This window comes from Gorilla gorilla, chromosome 1 (genome assembly GCF_029281585.2).
Source record: "Gorilla gorilla gorilla isolate KB3781 chromosome 1, NHGRI_mGorGor1-v2.1_pri, whole genome shotgun sequence".
Lineage (NCBI taxonomy): Eukaryota > Metazoa > Chordata > Mammalia > Primates > Hominidae > Gorilla > Gorilla gorilla.
This window is the reverse complement of record NC_073224.2, coordinates 164,354,794-164,370,962: the sequence shown is the minus strand read 5'-3', so window position 1 is coordinate 164,370,962 and position 16,169 is coordinate 164,354,794. Positions and strand designations below refer to the sequence as shown.

The 16,169-nt window shown below is 36.5% G+C and overlaps 1 protein-coding gene across 6 annotated transcripts in view; it reads right to left on the bottom strand.

Moving 5' to 3' along the window:
• The window catches only part of SLC44A5 (solute carrier family 44 member 5), a 521,022-nt gene that overhangs the window by 392,618 nt on the left and 112,235 nt on the right, over nt 1-16,169 (bottom strand). For 2 of the 6 annotated variants that reach the window (XM_019019898.3, XM_019019905.4), the window contains exon 1: nt 14,036-14,114. The exons of the other annotated variants lie outside the window; for them this stretch is intronic. The gene's annotated coding sequence lies outside the window, so the exon portion shown is untranslated. Of the gene's footprint in view, nt 1-14,035; nt 14,115-16,169 lie in introns of those variants that run through there. 6 annotated transcript variants of the gene reach the window in all.

Genomic DNA, 16,169 nt, shown 5'->3' with positions numbered 1-16,169 from the left:
TGATTATCTCAATAGATGCAGAAAGGGCTTTTGATAAAATTCAACATCCATTCATGTTAAAAACTCTCAATAAACTAGGTAGTGAAGGACCCTACCTCAAAATAATAAGAGCCATATACAACAAACCCACAGTCAGCATCATACTGAATGGACAAAAGCTGGAAGCATTCTCTTTGAAAACCAGCACAGGACAAGGATGCCCTCTCTCACCACTCCTATTTAACATAGTATTAGAAGTCCTGGCCAGGGAAATCAGGCAAGAGAAAGAAACAAAGGCATTCAAGACCAGCCTGGGCAACATGGCAAACCCCCATCTCTACGAAAAACATACAAAAATTAGCTGGACATGGTGGCGCTTGCCTGTAGTCCCAGCTACTTGGGAGGCCGAAGTGGGAGGATGGCTTGAGCCTGGGAGGTGGAGGTTGCACTGAGCCAAGATCATGCCACTGCACTCCAGCCTGGGCAATAGAGCCAGACTTTGTCTCAAAAAAAAAAAAAAGCCACAGAAAGAACAAAATACCAAGGAATAAACCTAATGGGGGGTGAAAGAGCTCTACAAGTAGAACTACAAAACACTGCTCAAAGAAATCACAGATAATGCAAAAAAATGGAAAAATATTCCATGCCCATGGACAGAAAGAATCAATATTGTTAAAATGGCCATGCTGCCCAAAGCAACTTATAAATTCAATGCTAATCCTATTAAACTAACATTGATATTCTTCACTGAACTAGAAAAAAAATTTCAAAATTCATATAGAACCAAAAAAGAGCCTGAATAGCCAAGGCAATCCTACACAAAAAGAGTAAAGCTGGAGGCATCATGCTACCCAACTTCAAACTATACAATAGGGCTACAGTAACTAAAACACCATGGTACTGTTACAAAAACAGACACATAGACCAATGGAACAGAATAGAGAACCTAGAAATAAGACTTCACATCTACAACTGTCTGATCTTCAGCAAACCTGACAAAAACAAGCAATGGAGAAAGTATTCCCTAAATGGTGCTGGGATAACTGGCTAGCCATATGCAGAAGATTGAAACTGGACCTCTTTCTTACACCATATACAAAAATTAACTCAAGATGGATTAAAGACTTAAATATAAAACCTAAAAGTATAAAGTCCAGAAAGACAATGTAGGCATTACCATTCAGAATATAGACACGGGCAAAGATTTCATGATGAAGTTGCCAAAAGCAATTGCAACAAAAGAAAAAAATTGACAAATGGGATCTGATTAAACTAAAGAGCTTCTGCACAGCAAAAGAAACTATCAACAGAGTAAAAAGAAAACCTAGAGAATGGGAGAAAATTTTTGCAACTATGCATCCAACAAAGGTCTAATATCCAGCATCTATAAGGAACTTAAACAAATTTACAAGAAAAAAACCCCATAAAAAAGTAGGCAAATGGTATGAACAGACACTTTTCAAAAGAAGACATACATGCACCCAACAATCATATGAAAAAAAGCTCAGTATCACTGATCATTAGAGAAATGCAAATCAAAACTACAATCTCACACCAGTCAGAATGGCTATTATTAAGAAGCCAAAAAATAACAGATGCTGGCAAGGTTGTGGAGAAAAAGGAACATTTACACACCATTGGTGGGAGTGTAAATTAGTTCAACCATTGTGGAAGACATTGTGGCAATGCCTCAAAGAGCTAAACAGAGAAATAACATTTGACCCAGCAATCCCATTACTGGGTATAAACCCAAAGGAATATAAATTGTTCTATTATAAAGACACATGTACACGTATGTTCACTGCAGCACTATTCACAATAGCAAAGACATGGAATCAACCTAAATTCCCATCAATGATAAACTGAATAAAGAAAATGTGGTACACATACACCATGGAATACTATGCAGCTATGAAAATGAAAAAGATCATGTCCTTTGCAGGGACATGAATGGAGCTGGAGGCCATCATCCTTAGCAGACTAACACAGGAACAGAAAACCAAATACTGAGTGTTCTCACTTACAAGTGGGAGCTAAATGATGAGAGCACATGGACACATAGAGGGAAACAACACATACTGGGGCCTATTGAAGAGTGGAAGGTGGGAGGAGGGAGAGGATCAGGAAAAGTAACTAATGGGTACTAGGCTTAACATCTGGGTGACGAAATAACCTGTACAACAAACCCCCATGACACAAGTTCACCTGTGCAACAAACCTGCACATGTACCCCAAGCTTAAAATAAAAGTTAAAAAAGACTATTCATAAACAAATATATATATAATGTTCTTTAGACGATTATATTTCCACAGAAAACTCAGTTAATTATGCCAGTTATGCTAAATCAATGCAATTGAATATTACCAAACAATTTAAAATAAAATTATGAAAATATATAAAAATATAGAGAAATGTTTGATTCATTCAATAAATGTTCATTTAGTATCTGTGATATGTCCAAAATTACACTTGACATTTTGGATTAAAGGATAAATTGCGCACAATCAAAATGCTCGCATTGCTCACAGCCTAGTAATGGGTGTCTAGGAAGGGACAAAAAGATTGGGAGCAACGCTAGGAAAGAGATGACAGTTTCTGGACAACTGGCTTGGAAATAGAGCACTGTTTTTTCAAGCATCAATGTACAGGCTGGCTGGCATAAAACTAACTGATAGCGCATCAACAGAACAATTGGAGACAGAAGTGGACCAGAGCAACACTCTAACCTGGGATGTTAAGCCACTGACTGATTTGCGGTCAGGTTTTTGGTTCCTTTTGCTTCAGTGCAGAAGTAGGGCTGAAGACCCACATGAAGATTGAGAAAGGAGATGGATGTGTAGAGTCTACATTTAAATTGATGTAAGAGCACTAACAGAGGTATATGAAAGATGTTATGGGAGCAATGAGAAAGAAGTGCTTAATTTGAAGGTGGTAGTCAGAGAAGATGGGAAATTTCACAGAGAAGTTGACATTTGTGCTTAATCTTGCAAAAAAATAGAAATTTTCAGAATTATACATGTGCACACACACACATACAAACCATCAAAACAATAACATCATGAAGGCAGAGAAGCATAAAAGAATGTGTATGGCCCCCAGTATTTAGTGTGGTCGGATCATTAAGATTAGGGTGAATGTGGGAAGTGGTGGGAAATGAACCTGGAAGGGTAATCATAGGTCAGATTCTAGACTTGGATGCTTTGCTACAGAATTTTGATTTTGTCTTGTGTAGCCAATGAAAAGCCATTATTGGATTTTAGGGATGTGAAATGACCAGATTTGTCTTTCAGGAGTGTCATAAGTGCAGGAGTTTCTTAATTGCAGTAGAGTAAAAAATAAATTGGAGGAAAGCTAGGTCGAAAGCAAGGAGACCTCTTAGTGCAGAGGTGGTCTAATCCATATTAGAAATGATAACACTGACTCAGATCTGTGGCAGCAGAGATAGAGAAAAGTAGATACTTAGGATCAAGAGTAGTGACTGACTTTATCAGTTTGAGCAGAGCCTGGAAAGAGGATGTGAGAGGGAATATGGAGTCAAGGACTCTTAGCTTGTGCAAGCAGACAGATAAAGATGTCATTATGTAAAAGTACAACCATGAAAATTATATATGAACCAAGACTAGATGGTAAACTACAAAAATAAAGGAAAAAAAGTTGAGTTAGAACAGTAGGACCACTTGTTTTCCAAAACTTTTTCAATGTCATACTGTATGTCTGAAATTGTTTGGGGTTACATCTAGTTTTAAATATTAACTCTGTAAATCATTAGTTTTATAATTCTGAGCAGGTTGTTCAACCTCTGTGAATTGTCTCATCCAAATATTTATTTATTTATTAATCTTGTTTCAAAAAAATATTTTAAGTAGTTTATAAAAATAAATACAATTCAGCAAAACAAAGTACAGTCATGTGCCACATAATGACATTTTAGTCAATGACAGACCACATACAGAATAATGGTCCCATAAGATTATGATATTGTATTTTTACTATACCATTTTTATGTTAAGATATACAAATATTTACCATTGTGTTATGATTGTCTAGAGTATTTAATACAGTGGTGTTCTGTGCAGATATATAGCCTGGGAGTGGAGCAATAGGCTATACCATATAGCCTATCTATGTGTATAACTAGATATGGCTACACCATCTAGGTTTCTATAGTATATTCTATGATGTTTGCATGACAAAATTACCTAATGACACATTTATTAGAATGTAGCCCCATACTTAAGCAATGCATGACTGTGTATAAAGAGAGACAGTGAGAAGAAAGAGTAAGAATATGAGAAACAAAATGAATCAAGTGCATGACTTATGATGACATAACCTTGAGCAAGAAGTGAGCTCAACATTAGTTCTGAGACTTCCTGTCTACCCATAGTGGAAAACACAATGAGTTCCATGAGTGACATTGTTCATTTTGGCTAGCGACATTTCAGAGAAATTTATCCATGAGATCCTCATAATACAGACTCTAAAAACAGTGATCAGCACAAGAAATAACATCCCTTGAGTTCATGTCATTTGCAGGGACATGGATGGCACTGGAAACCATCATTCTCAGCAAACTAACACAAGAACAAAAAAACAAACACCACATGTTCTCACTCATAAGTGGGAGTTGATCAATGAGAACACATGGACACAGGGAGGGGAACATCAAACACTGGGGCTTGTTGGGGGCTGGGGGGCTGGGGGGCTGGGGGGCTACAGGAGGGACAGCATTAGGAGAAATACCTAATGTAGATGACGGGTTGATGGGTGCAGTAAACCACCATGGCATGTGTATACCTATGCAACAAACCTGCACATTCTGCACATGTACCCCACAACTTAAAGTATAATAAAAAAGAGACAGAAATAACATCCTTGAACTTAATACAATGTCAAGTTTCTCAATGCCAGCCAGTATTATAACAGGTAAGCACAAATCAGCAAAAGCACTTCTACAGGGGCCAAAATAACACAAGCTGGGTAAAGAGCTATCTCAAGGTCTGACTGATTCCCGGAAAAAATTTTAGCATATCTAAAGCAATGAAAATCTTGCATCTTTATTTAGAAAATCTCTCACAAATTTCCCTTCCATAAAGATCACTCAATGACATCATCTAACCACCTTCCCACCCCGAGTTGTTTTCCTAATGATTCCTGAGACATTGGTCTGACAATGACAGTTCTCAAAATTCTCAGCCTCAATACAAACAAAAACTCAATTTTCAGAAATACAAGATGCAGCATAAAAACTCATTAAATAGGGCCAACTGAAGGAAGTCTGAACTTGTGAAAATTCTGAATATTCAAAAGTTATTCCAATCCTTTAATACAAGCAATTGGCTAAAGAAACTACTCATTAGACTTCCTCAAAGATTTGCTTTAGTAAATGATTATTTCTAATTAGTATACTTTTCTACCATTTACTGCTGTTAAAAATTTGAAAATGGGTTGTTTTCCCAAATAGGTTAAATAGGTTAAATGCCTCTCTTGACCTCTGTCAACTTATTTATAATCTATTATTTGCCTACGCTTCATTATACCTAAGGTATTTATTCAGGCAGTGAGAGTTTACAGAAGTTAAAACATAGGGAGCCTTGGTCTTAGAATTAGTCAAGTGAAGGCTATGTCCTTCTTTTGTCTTAGTAATGTTTCCATAAATTATTAAATACAAGTTGGTGTGTAGGAAGTGTGATAATTATTCAATGCAGTTTTCATAAAGTTCAAAAAATAATACGTATTAACATAAGACTTTCTGAGTGGTTAAGGATTGTGGAGGGGTGTATTCCAAAGCTGTGCTTTATAATTTCAAGCCTATCATACCTCATACAGTTAAGATATCCCTGGACACATCTATTTATGATTAAACATTTTTTAAAGAGCAATAATGGTCCTCCTTTAGTCACCAATACTCTTTCACTAAAGCAAAGGTGTTAAATCAGCAGAATCAATGTCATTGCCATGAGTAAAGAATGTGATGACATTCTTGTGCAACCAAACAAAAGTGTGATAAGAGGCTGAGATAAGTAAGAAAAATGTGTTTTTCACTTTGAAAAAAAGTATTTCAAAGTGAAAGGTGCTGTTAATACTAGTTTGTGAAGCATAAATGCCCAGTAAGTAGCTTTTACCTTTTTTGTTAAATTTTATGACTTTGGATATTTTTAAACTTGTACGTACAAACGTATATAATCATAGGCTAAGCTTAAAATAAGTTTTGACTTTCCTGTAAGGCAAATCTAGAGTAGTAATACATTTTTAATAGAATGTAAATTTATTTATGTATATTTAATTTGGGTTTGAGAGTTTTTCAACATTTATTTTAGATTCAGGGGGTACATATACACATTGTTACCTGATTATATTGTGTAATGATAAGGTCTGGAGTACAGTTGATCCTGTCACCTAGGTACTGAGCATAGTACCCCACAGTTCATTTTTCAACCCTTTCCCCCAACCTCCCTCCCCACTCTAGCAGTCCAAGTATCAATTGTTGCCATCTTTATGTCTATTAGTACCTGTTGTTTAGCTCCCACTTATAAGCAAGAACATGTGGTATCTGATTTTCTGATACTGCATTAATTCATTTAGGATAATGGCTTCTAACTGCATCCATGTTGCTGCAAAGGAAATGATTTTGTTCTTTTTTTGGCTGTATAGTATTCCATAGTGTATTTGTACCTTTTTTCTTTTTCATCCAGTTCACTGTTGATGGGCACCTAGGTTGATTCCATGTCTTTGCTATTGTGAATAGTGCTGCAATTAACATGCAGGTGCATGTGTCTTTCTGGTAGAATAATTTGTTTTTTGAGGATATATGCCCAGTAGTGGGATTGCTGGGTCAAGTGGTAGTTCTGTTTTAAGCTCTCTGAGAGACCTCCAAACTGCTTTCCACAGTGGCTGAACTAATTTACATTCCCAACAGTGTATATGTGCTTATAAGCATTCCCATTTCTCTGCAGCCTCACCCAAATATTTTTAAATTTTAATAATAGTTATTCTGACTTATATGAGATGGTATCTCGTGATTTTTGATTTGCCTTTCTCTGGTAATTAGTGATGTGGAGCATTTTTTCATGTTTTTTTTTTTGCCGCTTGTATGTCTTCTTTTTTTTTAATTGTATGTCTTCTTTTGAGAAATGTCCATTCATGTCTTTCTTTTGCCTATTTTTAATGGGGTTATTGGTGTTTTACTTGTTCAATTGTTTAAGTTCCTTATAGATTCTAGATATTAGACCTCTGTCAGATGCACAGTTTGTGAATATTTTCTCCCACTCTGTAGGCTGTCTGTTTACTCTGTTGATAGTTTCTTTTGTTGTGCAAAAGCTACTCAGTTTAATTAGGTCTCACTTGCAATTTTTGCTTTTGTTGCCATTGTTTTTGAGGACTTAGCCATAAATTTTTCCCAAAGTCAATGTCCAGAATGGTGTTTCCTATGTTTTCTTCTAAGATTCTTATAGTTTGAAGTCTTACATTTAATTCTTTGATCCATCTTGAGTTAATTTTTCCATATCATACAAGGTAGGGGTCCAGTTTCATTCTTCTGCATATGGATAGCCAGTTATCCCAGCACCATTTATTGAGTAGAGAGTCCTTTCCCCATTGCTGATTTTGGTTTACTTCGTTGAAGGTCAGCTGGCTATAGGAATGCAGCTTTATTTCTGGGTTCTTTCTTCTGTTCCATTGGTCTATGTGTCTGTTTTTGTACCAGTACCATGCTGTTTTGCTTACTGTAGCCTTACAATATAGTTTGAAGTCAGGTAATGTGATGCTTCTGGCTTTGTTCTTTTTTCTTGGGATTACTTTGCCTATTTGGGCTCTTTATTACTTTATTACTTCCACATGAATTTTAGAATGGTTTTTTCTGATTCTGTGAAAAATGCCATTGGTAGCTTCATAGAAATAGCATTGAATCTGTAGATTGCTTTGGGGAGTTTGACCATTTTATTATTCTTCCAATCCATGATCATGGAATGTTTTTCCATTTGTTTCTGTCATCTATGATTTATTTCAGCAGTGTTTTGTAGTTTTCTTTGTAGAGACCTTTTACTTCCTTGGTTAGAGGTGAAACCAAGGGGTGTGTGTGTGTGTGTACTGTAAATTAGGCTATGTTTTTCATTTGGCTCTCAGCTTGAACATTATTGGTGTAAAGATATGGTACTGATTTTTGTACATTGATTTTGTATCCTGACACTTTACTGAAGTCATTTTTCAGTTCCAAAAGTCTTTGGCAGTCTTTAGGGATTTCTAGGAGAGATAGTTTGACTTCTTCTTTTCCTATTTGGATGCCTTTTCTTTCTTTCTCTTGCCTGATTGCTCTGGCTTGCACTTCCGGTACTGTGTTCAACAGGAGTGGGAAGAGTGGGCATCCTTGTCTTGTTCCAGTTCTCAAGGGGGATGCTTCCTAAAATGTCAATTTGAAAGCCTGATTTTTGTCTTTGACTTTGAACACTGAAAGACAATCCAGAGAACTAGAAAATTTACATTTAAAAAACCTGCCTTTTAAGTTTTTAAAAACTATGAATTTAAAATTGCTTCTTTTAAAACTGGATTTTAAATTTTTGATTCTACAAGAAAATTTTCATTCAACAAACACTTAGGACCTGTTCTGAGTTTCTTCAGAGCCTTTCTTAAAAGATAAAGCACATATTGAAGGTAGAGTTATTAAGAATGTGAAGGTGGAGAAAAAATAAAAAATAAATAAATGATGCAGCTCTCATCCAAAATCCTAATGGCCCAAAAAAGCTACAAAAAAAGATGCCTGAGAGGCCACCCCTCCTTTCATATTAAAAAGCTATAGTGATTTGTAGAGTCTAGGCTTAACAAATCACCCTATTCTTCATCCTTTCCTTCACTAAGTTGTCAGACAGATGCAGAATAGAAATCAGCAATGTGAAATTGTGGTTTCTCAACTGAATGAGGAATTTTTCACCATGACTTTAATGTTCCTCTGTCGTGGGCCCTAATGGGAAACTACCAAAAGTTATAAAATTCGATTATACTATGGGAATCCACAGAAGGGGGTAAAGAGAAAGCAAAGGCAAAAAAAGAAATGTCTTTATTTTGAACCCTAATCATTTATTTAAAAGCTGCGTCTCATCTAAACACAGAACAATGGGATAGGGAAAGCTCCTGCTTCTGGATCCCTTTTTCAGAAGCAGCTTCCTAGCTTCTCTCTGGAAGAAAGGAAAGATGATAGGGCTAGCCCATAGCTTCTCAGCCTTGGCAACATTGACAATTTGCACTAGGTAATCTTTTGTTGTGAGGAGGTACATTACAGAATGTTAGTAGCATCCCTGGTCTCTACCCACTGGATGCCACCAGCGCCACTCCAGTCATGACAATCAAAATATCTCCAGACATTGTAAAATTGCCCCTGGTTGAGAAGCATTAGGCTAGTTCCCGCACAAATTTTTTTTTTAATTTTTCTTTAGTTCTTTAAGATCCTTTCAAGTGAGGGAATGGACTGCCACAGTCAGCAACAAGATGACTGGCAAACTCTTGTCTTCTGGAAACTTTTTCCTACTATGGCATATTTTATTATTTTGTCAGAAAATCCATTTCTATACCTCTCTTAATACTCCATTTAATATTTCTTAAAGATAATACATTTAAAGACATAAAAGAAGATAAAAGAGAAACATCCTTAGAACTAGGCAACATAAGACCATTCTACATTAATTCATCTTACCTCCATAGGAAACTGTCATAAAAAGCACCCAGAATTTAAAATAGTAAAAGAGAGGTTAAAACCCACCTCAATACACAGATAGTAACAAACAACAAGGAATAAAACCCACTATTATTCTTCCATCTTAAAAAAGCAAATCTTTTTTCAACTCCACAACTCCCATCCCCAGCCATATCATCATTTCTTTGCTCCCTTTAAAGCAAAACCCTTCAAAACAGTTGACTGTGCTGTCTTTAATTTTCCTCCTCTTCATTCTCTCTTAACCCACTTCGTTCAAAGCATCATTGCCACCACTTCACCTGGACTGTCTTTGTCAAGGTCTTCAATGACTTTCATATTAATAAATACAATGGCCATTTCTCAATCCTGATCTTACCTGACCTATGGGCAGCGTTTGACACTGTTGATTATCATTTTCCTCCTTGATACACTTTCTTCCTTGGTTCCAAGACCCCACACCCACTTCTTAGTCACCAGTTGCTCTTTCTCAATCTCCTTTACTGACTCCTCCCCTTCTCACTCATCTCTTAATAATGGAGCAGCCCTGGGCTCAGATCATTTCTCTCAATCTATACTCAATTCCCAGTGAGTCACCCAGTCTGTGATCTTAAATACCACCAATGTTCTGATGAATTCCAAATTCATGTGATCAGTCCAAGCCTCTCTCCAAGACTCCAGACTCACATATCCAACTTCCTACTTGTCATCTTCACTTGTATATCAAATAAATATTTCAAACCCAAATGTGTCCAAAACTAAACTTCTGATCCTTCCCCATAAACTTGCCCCTTCTACAATCTTCAAATAGTAGTTGATGCCAAGTCCACCTTCTCTTAGTTGTTTAGGTCAAAAACTGTGCATTAATCCATCACTCCTTTCTTTCTCTCACATGAAACATCCTGTTAGTTTTTAAAATTATATAAGTTCTACCTTAAAAATATATTCAGTATCCCTCCATTTCTCATGTTCACCACTGCTTCTACCCTGATAGATGCCACTATCATCTCTCAACTGAATTATTTTTTATAAGCAACTTTTTATTTTAAAATATTAATTGACAAATAAAGACTGTATGTATTCAAATTGTATAACATGATGATTTGATACATGTACACGTTGGATAATAATTATTACAACCAAATTAAATAACACATCTGACATAGTTTGGGCTGTGTCCCCACCCAAATCTCATCTTGAATTGTAACTCCCATAATTCCCACATGTCATGGGAGGGACCCAGTGGGAGGTAATTGAATCATGGGGGTGGATCTCTGCCATGCTGTTCTCATGATAGTGAGTAAGTCTCAAGAGATCTGATGGTTTTATAAAGGGGAGTTCCCCTGTACATGCTATCTTGCATGCTGCCATGTAAGATATGACTTTGTTCCTCATTCACCTTCTGCCATGATGGTGAGGCCTCACCAGCCATGTGGAACTGTGAGTCAATTAAACCCCTTTCCTTTATAAGTTACCCAATCTTGGGTATGTCTGCATTAGCAGCATGAAAACAAACTAATACAATATCCATCGCTATCTATGCTGTATATTATGTCCCCAGAACTTGTCTTATAACTGTAAGTTTGTACTGTTTGACTAGTATCTCCTCACTTCTCCCACTCCCCCAGCCTTTGGCAACCACCATTCTACTCACTGCTTCTATGAGTTCAATATTTTTGGATTCCACATATAAGTGAGATCATACAGTATTTTTCTTTTTGTGCCTGGTTGATTTCGCTTAGTATAAAGTCCTCCAGATTTATCCATGTTGTTGTAAGTCAATAGCAAAAAAAAAAAAAAAACAAAAAAAAAAACAAATAACCCAACTTAAAAATAGGCAAAGGAACTGAAAAGATATTTTTCCAGAGGAAAAGATATGGAATCAACCTACGTGTCTATCCACATATGAATGGATAAACAAAATGTGAGGGGTACGTGTGTGTGTGTGTGTGTGTGTTGTGTGTGTACACAATGGAGTATTATTCAGCCACCAAAAGAAGAAAATTTTTACTGAGTTATTGCAAAAGATTCCTTACTAGTCTTCTAGTTTCTCATTACCCCTACATATTGGCTCGATATTCTCAACACAGTCGCCATAGCAATTCTTTTAAAATGTAAGTCAGATCATATTTTTCCTCTGTTCAAAATCTGAACTGGTGCCACATTTCCCCAGAGTAAAAACCAAAGTCTTAAAACTTTCTAAAAAGTTTAATATAATTTAGTCTTCCCTCATCTTTCTGACTTCCTTTTCTATTTCTATCCCCCTTACTAATTCCACTTGGTCTTCTTTCTGTTAGTCAAACATACCAGGTATATTTTCACTGTAGGGTCTTTGCTCTGGCTTTTCCTTCCTTCTGGAAGTCTCCTCCCCTTCCACTGCTTCATGTCCTTCAATATTACCTCCTCAATTGGTCCTACCCTAACCACCCTATTAACACTTGCAGCTGGCCCACCATCATCCCATGATTAGCAATCCAAATCCCCCTTACTATGCTCATTTTTTTTCTTTCTGTCATGGCACTTTTCAATTTTTAATATCAACAACGTATTTATGCTTATTATTCATTGTTTGTCTTCCCTATGTATAGTGTAAACCTCATGAAGAATTCATTTTGTTCCCTGATTTATCCCAAGCATGCTTAGAATAGTGCCCAGTACATAGTAAGCGATTGATTAACACTTATTGAATGAATAGAGAACTACATGAATGAATAAAATAGATTAATATCCTACTCTCAAGTAGAAGAGATGGCAACCTTCCTTTTTCAAATCCTCTTTCTCAGTCTCCTATTTATACATCAAAGGACTAACTGGGCTGGAGGAGGAAGGGATTCTTTGGTAAGGAGGAATAGATAAATACAGCTGGAAAGGTTTTTATTTGAATATTTTAGGGTTTCATTTCTTTGGGTTTTTTCTTTTTTAATTGGCAAGTAAAAATTTATATATTTATGGTGTGAAACCTGATGTTTTGATATATATACACATTGTGGAATGGCTAAATCAAGCTATTTAACATATTCATTACCTCACATTCTTATTTTTGATGGTGAGAATAAAAGATTGTAGATTTTAAGAAACTTTCTGTCTTCTTAGTTTGGAGGACTGTTAAATCTTGAGCTGTTGGGAGATTTTAGGGCTTTGGTATTCTCTTTATCACTCTGATTTTTGGTTCGGTAGTGCTTCAATTTGGAAAGTATCTTCTAAACTAAATGAACTACAGGAGCCAGGAATGAGTACTCAAAAAAGCAGAGGAGAAAGCAAGCTGCTACAAGAAACTCAAGGGAAACAAGAAAAGAGAACTTCAGGGTTTCAGCCCAATTCACTAAATAGGAAAGAGGGCTAAGATTCAAGATCAGTGTTGGAACTAGTAACAAATATTACATTTCATGATAGAGGTGCAAAAATAATGAACCACAGGTATATTCATTCATGATCTAATGTTATGTAACCTATTACCCCCAAATTTTAGTGGTTTAAGACAAGAGTAAGCATTTATTATATCTTATGGTTTCTGTGATTCAGGAATCCAGAAGCAGCTTGATTGGATAGCTCTGGGTCGGGGCTAATCATGAAATTCAGTCAGATGTTGGCTGAAGCTACAGTCACCTGAAGGCTTGACTTGGTTGCAGGGTCTGTTCCCAAGATAGATCACTCACATAACTAGCAAGTTGTTGCTGTTAGCAGGAGGCCTCAGTTCTTCCCACACAGGGCTAAGATTCAAGACTTCTATGCAAGTCAAGAAATACACACACACACACATACACACACACACACACATAGTGAAGTCTGAATATAAATTAGGAACTGAGCTCTTCTTCTCTCTCCATAGGTATATACATATACATGCATACACCTATATACACATAGATATCCTGGAGAATTATTTAGAGAGAGCAATATTTCTACATCAGCTCCCTAGGCCAAGTAAGGTGACCCAATGGACTTCACTTTTCTAAAAAGTGCAGTTATACTTATGTATCTTCTCTTACTATTCATCAAAATACCGACAATATTTTGGGCTGAGATGTTGATAACATCTCTAGGAATCCTTACCTACTGGTATTCACACCTGTTCATACTCCCCTTCCAAAATGAATCACAGCTGACCATGTGATCAGTACTGTACAGCAGAAAACTGTATATATATATATATATATATATATATATATATATATATGCACACACACACACACACACACACACACGGAGAGGAAGTGCTCAGTTCCTAATTTATATTCAGACTTCACTATATATATATGTGTGTGTGTGTGTGTGTGTATTTCTTGAGTTGTATAGAATACGTACTTATGAATAATAAACTTGACCAATTTTCCTACAGACATAGACTTCCTGCATTTAGCAGTATCACTCACCTCTTACTCCATCATTTCTTCAATAACTCCATCAACACTGAACCTTCTAACTCTAACATGCTATGATTCACTACTGTGAAAAAAAAGCTGATGTCATAAACACATTGTGTTCCAGTATCACTAAGGGCCATACCCCATTCTTAGGTAATCCCTGAGGTCCTACTAGCCTTGCTAGCCTCAAAGGAGTCACTTGGAGTATAAAGAGGGGGAGGAGACTGAACAAAGTCCTGGAGCTATAGTATATCTTTTCATTGTTAATCCTTGGCAAAGAAGTAGGTAGTTTGGAGGTGGAAGTAGGCCATGATTACCTTTAAAATAATCTATTATTATTTGTGTCTTTCCTGAATATCATAGCACCTTCTTGTCACAAATGCTTAGGGGAAAGAAAATCATCCAATATACCCCATATCCCACTTACCAACATCTCTACAGTAAAATGAGACCCAAGAGCATGATTTCCTTAACTAGCTATCAAGCAACTACCTCCAACAAACAGCAGTTATCATTAATATGTTCATGCTATTTTCATTTGTGAGGTCTGTAATCCATCAGAACAACCTGATAGTGATTAAGTAAAATCAAAGAGACTTTGTAAACATCTGTATGCTTTTATTGTTACAAATGCTTTGTTATAAAAAGATCAGTCAAAAGCATAAAAGTACCCTGGTTTAAACTTTTTCTGTGTTTGAATGAGAATGTTTATCTTGGAACATGCTCATATCAGGCTTCCACTTGGCAAAATCACGAATTGGCTGATGTTTTAGAGGCTTTCTCATGTCCCCTTCCAAACATCACTCTTCTCCTTCTGTGGACCCCTTTCTGTTACCTAGGAGCCCCTCATGCTGCCTTCCACATTCTGCCTACTGCACTGTCATGTTCTGGACCCCTCAGAATCCCCCTCTACCATTACAATATGTTTTTCCTAAGACTTACTTGCATTGAAAGGCTTGCCAGGGAAGTGACTAATCTTATCATCTTGTACTAAATGTTAAATTAATCCTCATTCTCTCTAGAATTGTTTTCTAAGCAGGGATTCCTAGAGATGCTATCAATATCTCAGCCTGAAATTGCATAGGTATTCTGGTGAATAGCAAGAGAAAATAACGTGAGCATAACCGGACCTTTTAGAAAAGTGAAGTCTATTAGGTCACCTTAGTTGGCCTAGGGAGTTGATGTAGGAATGCTCCTCTCCCTGAAATAATCTTCCAGGAGAGGAATGTATCCCCAAATAGCAAGTGAATATCCAATGGCTTCTCATTGCACTTAAACTCTATATTCCTTTTTATGACCAAAAAGGCCTGGCTTCTCCCTAACTGTCTCTTACTTACACATTACACCTCTTCCTTTTGTATGTGAATGTGCCAAGCTACCACCCCATTTCTACCTTAAGGCCTGAAGTGTTATGTTCCAGTTCTTGGCATGCAAATTACTCTTCATCACTTGTTTCCCGACACAAATGCCACCTTTCCAGACAATCTAAAGTAACCTCAAAATCATTTGCTCACACATCACTTTGTTTTATTTCTTGGTATTAATCACTATGTGAAATTTTCTGGTTCATATATTTGTCACCTGCCTCTTCCAGGCCTCCTCTTACTTCATTGTCTATCATGTTCATTACTGTATCCCTAGTGTTTTGCACAGAATCTGGTACATATTCAGTGCTCAATAAATATGTGCTAAATGAATAAATGAATAAATTAACCTAAACATAATTTTTACACTTAAGTAATTGAGTAAGAAGTCTTTGTTGTACTAATATTGGAAAAGGCAGGGGTGGGGGTGGTAATATGATTATAACCAATGTAACCAGCTTGCATTTATAAGACTTGTATTGATTATGAACTATAGCATTTTTTCATTAAAAACATTATCAATATTGTATTGTAAAAGATTCCATTTGCCTTTCTGAAAGACTGTCCTTTTGATGAGATGTCACAAATGAATGCTAATGTCCCTTGAGAAATCCTGCCAACAGATCTTATTCTTCTATCAATGTTAAGAAACTGCATTTCTCTTTGGCCAATTTCTAGGCTTATGGATAGTCTCTCTTGCTAGGACTTCAGAAGCCAATGAGCAACTTGCCTGTCACAAGATCCAACGAATGATCTCTCGCTGCATGCAGTGTAGCTAA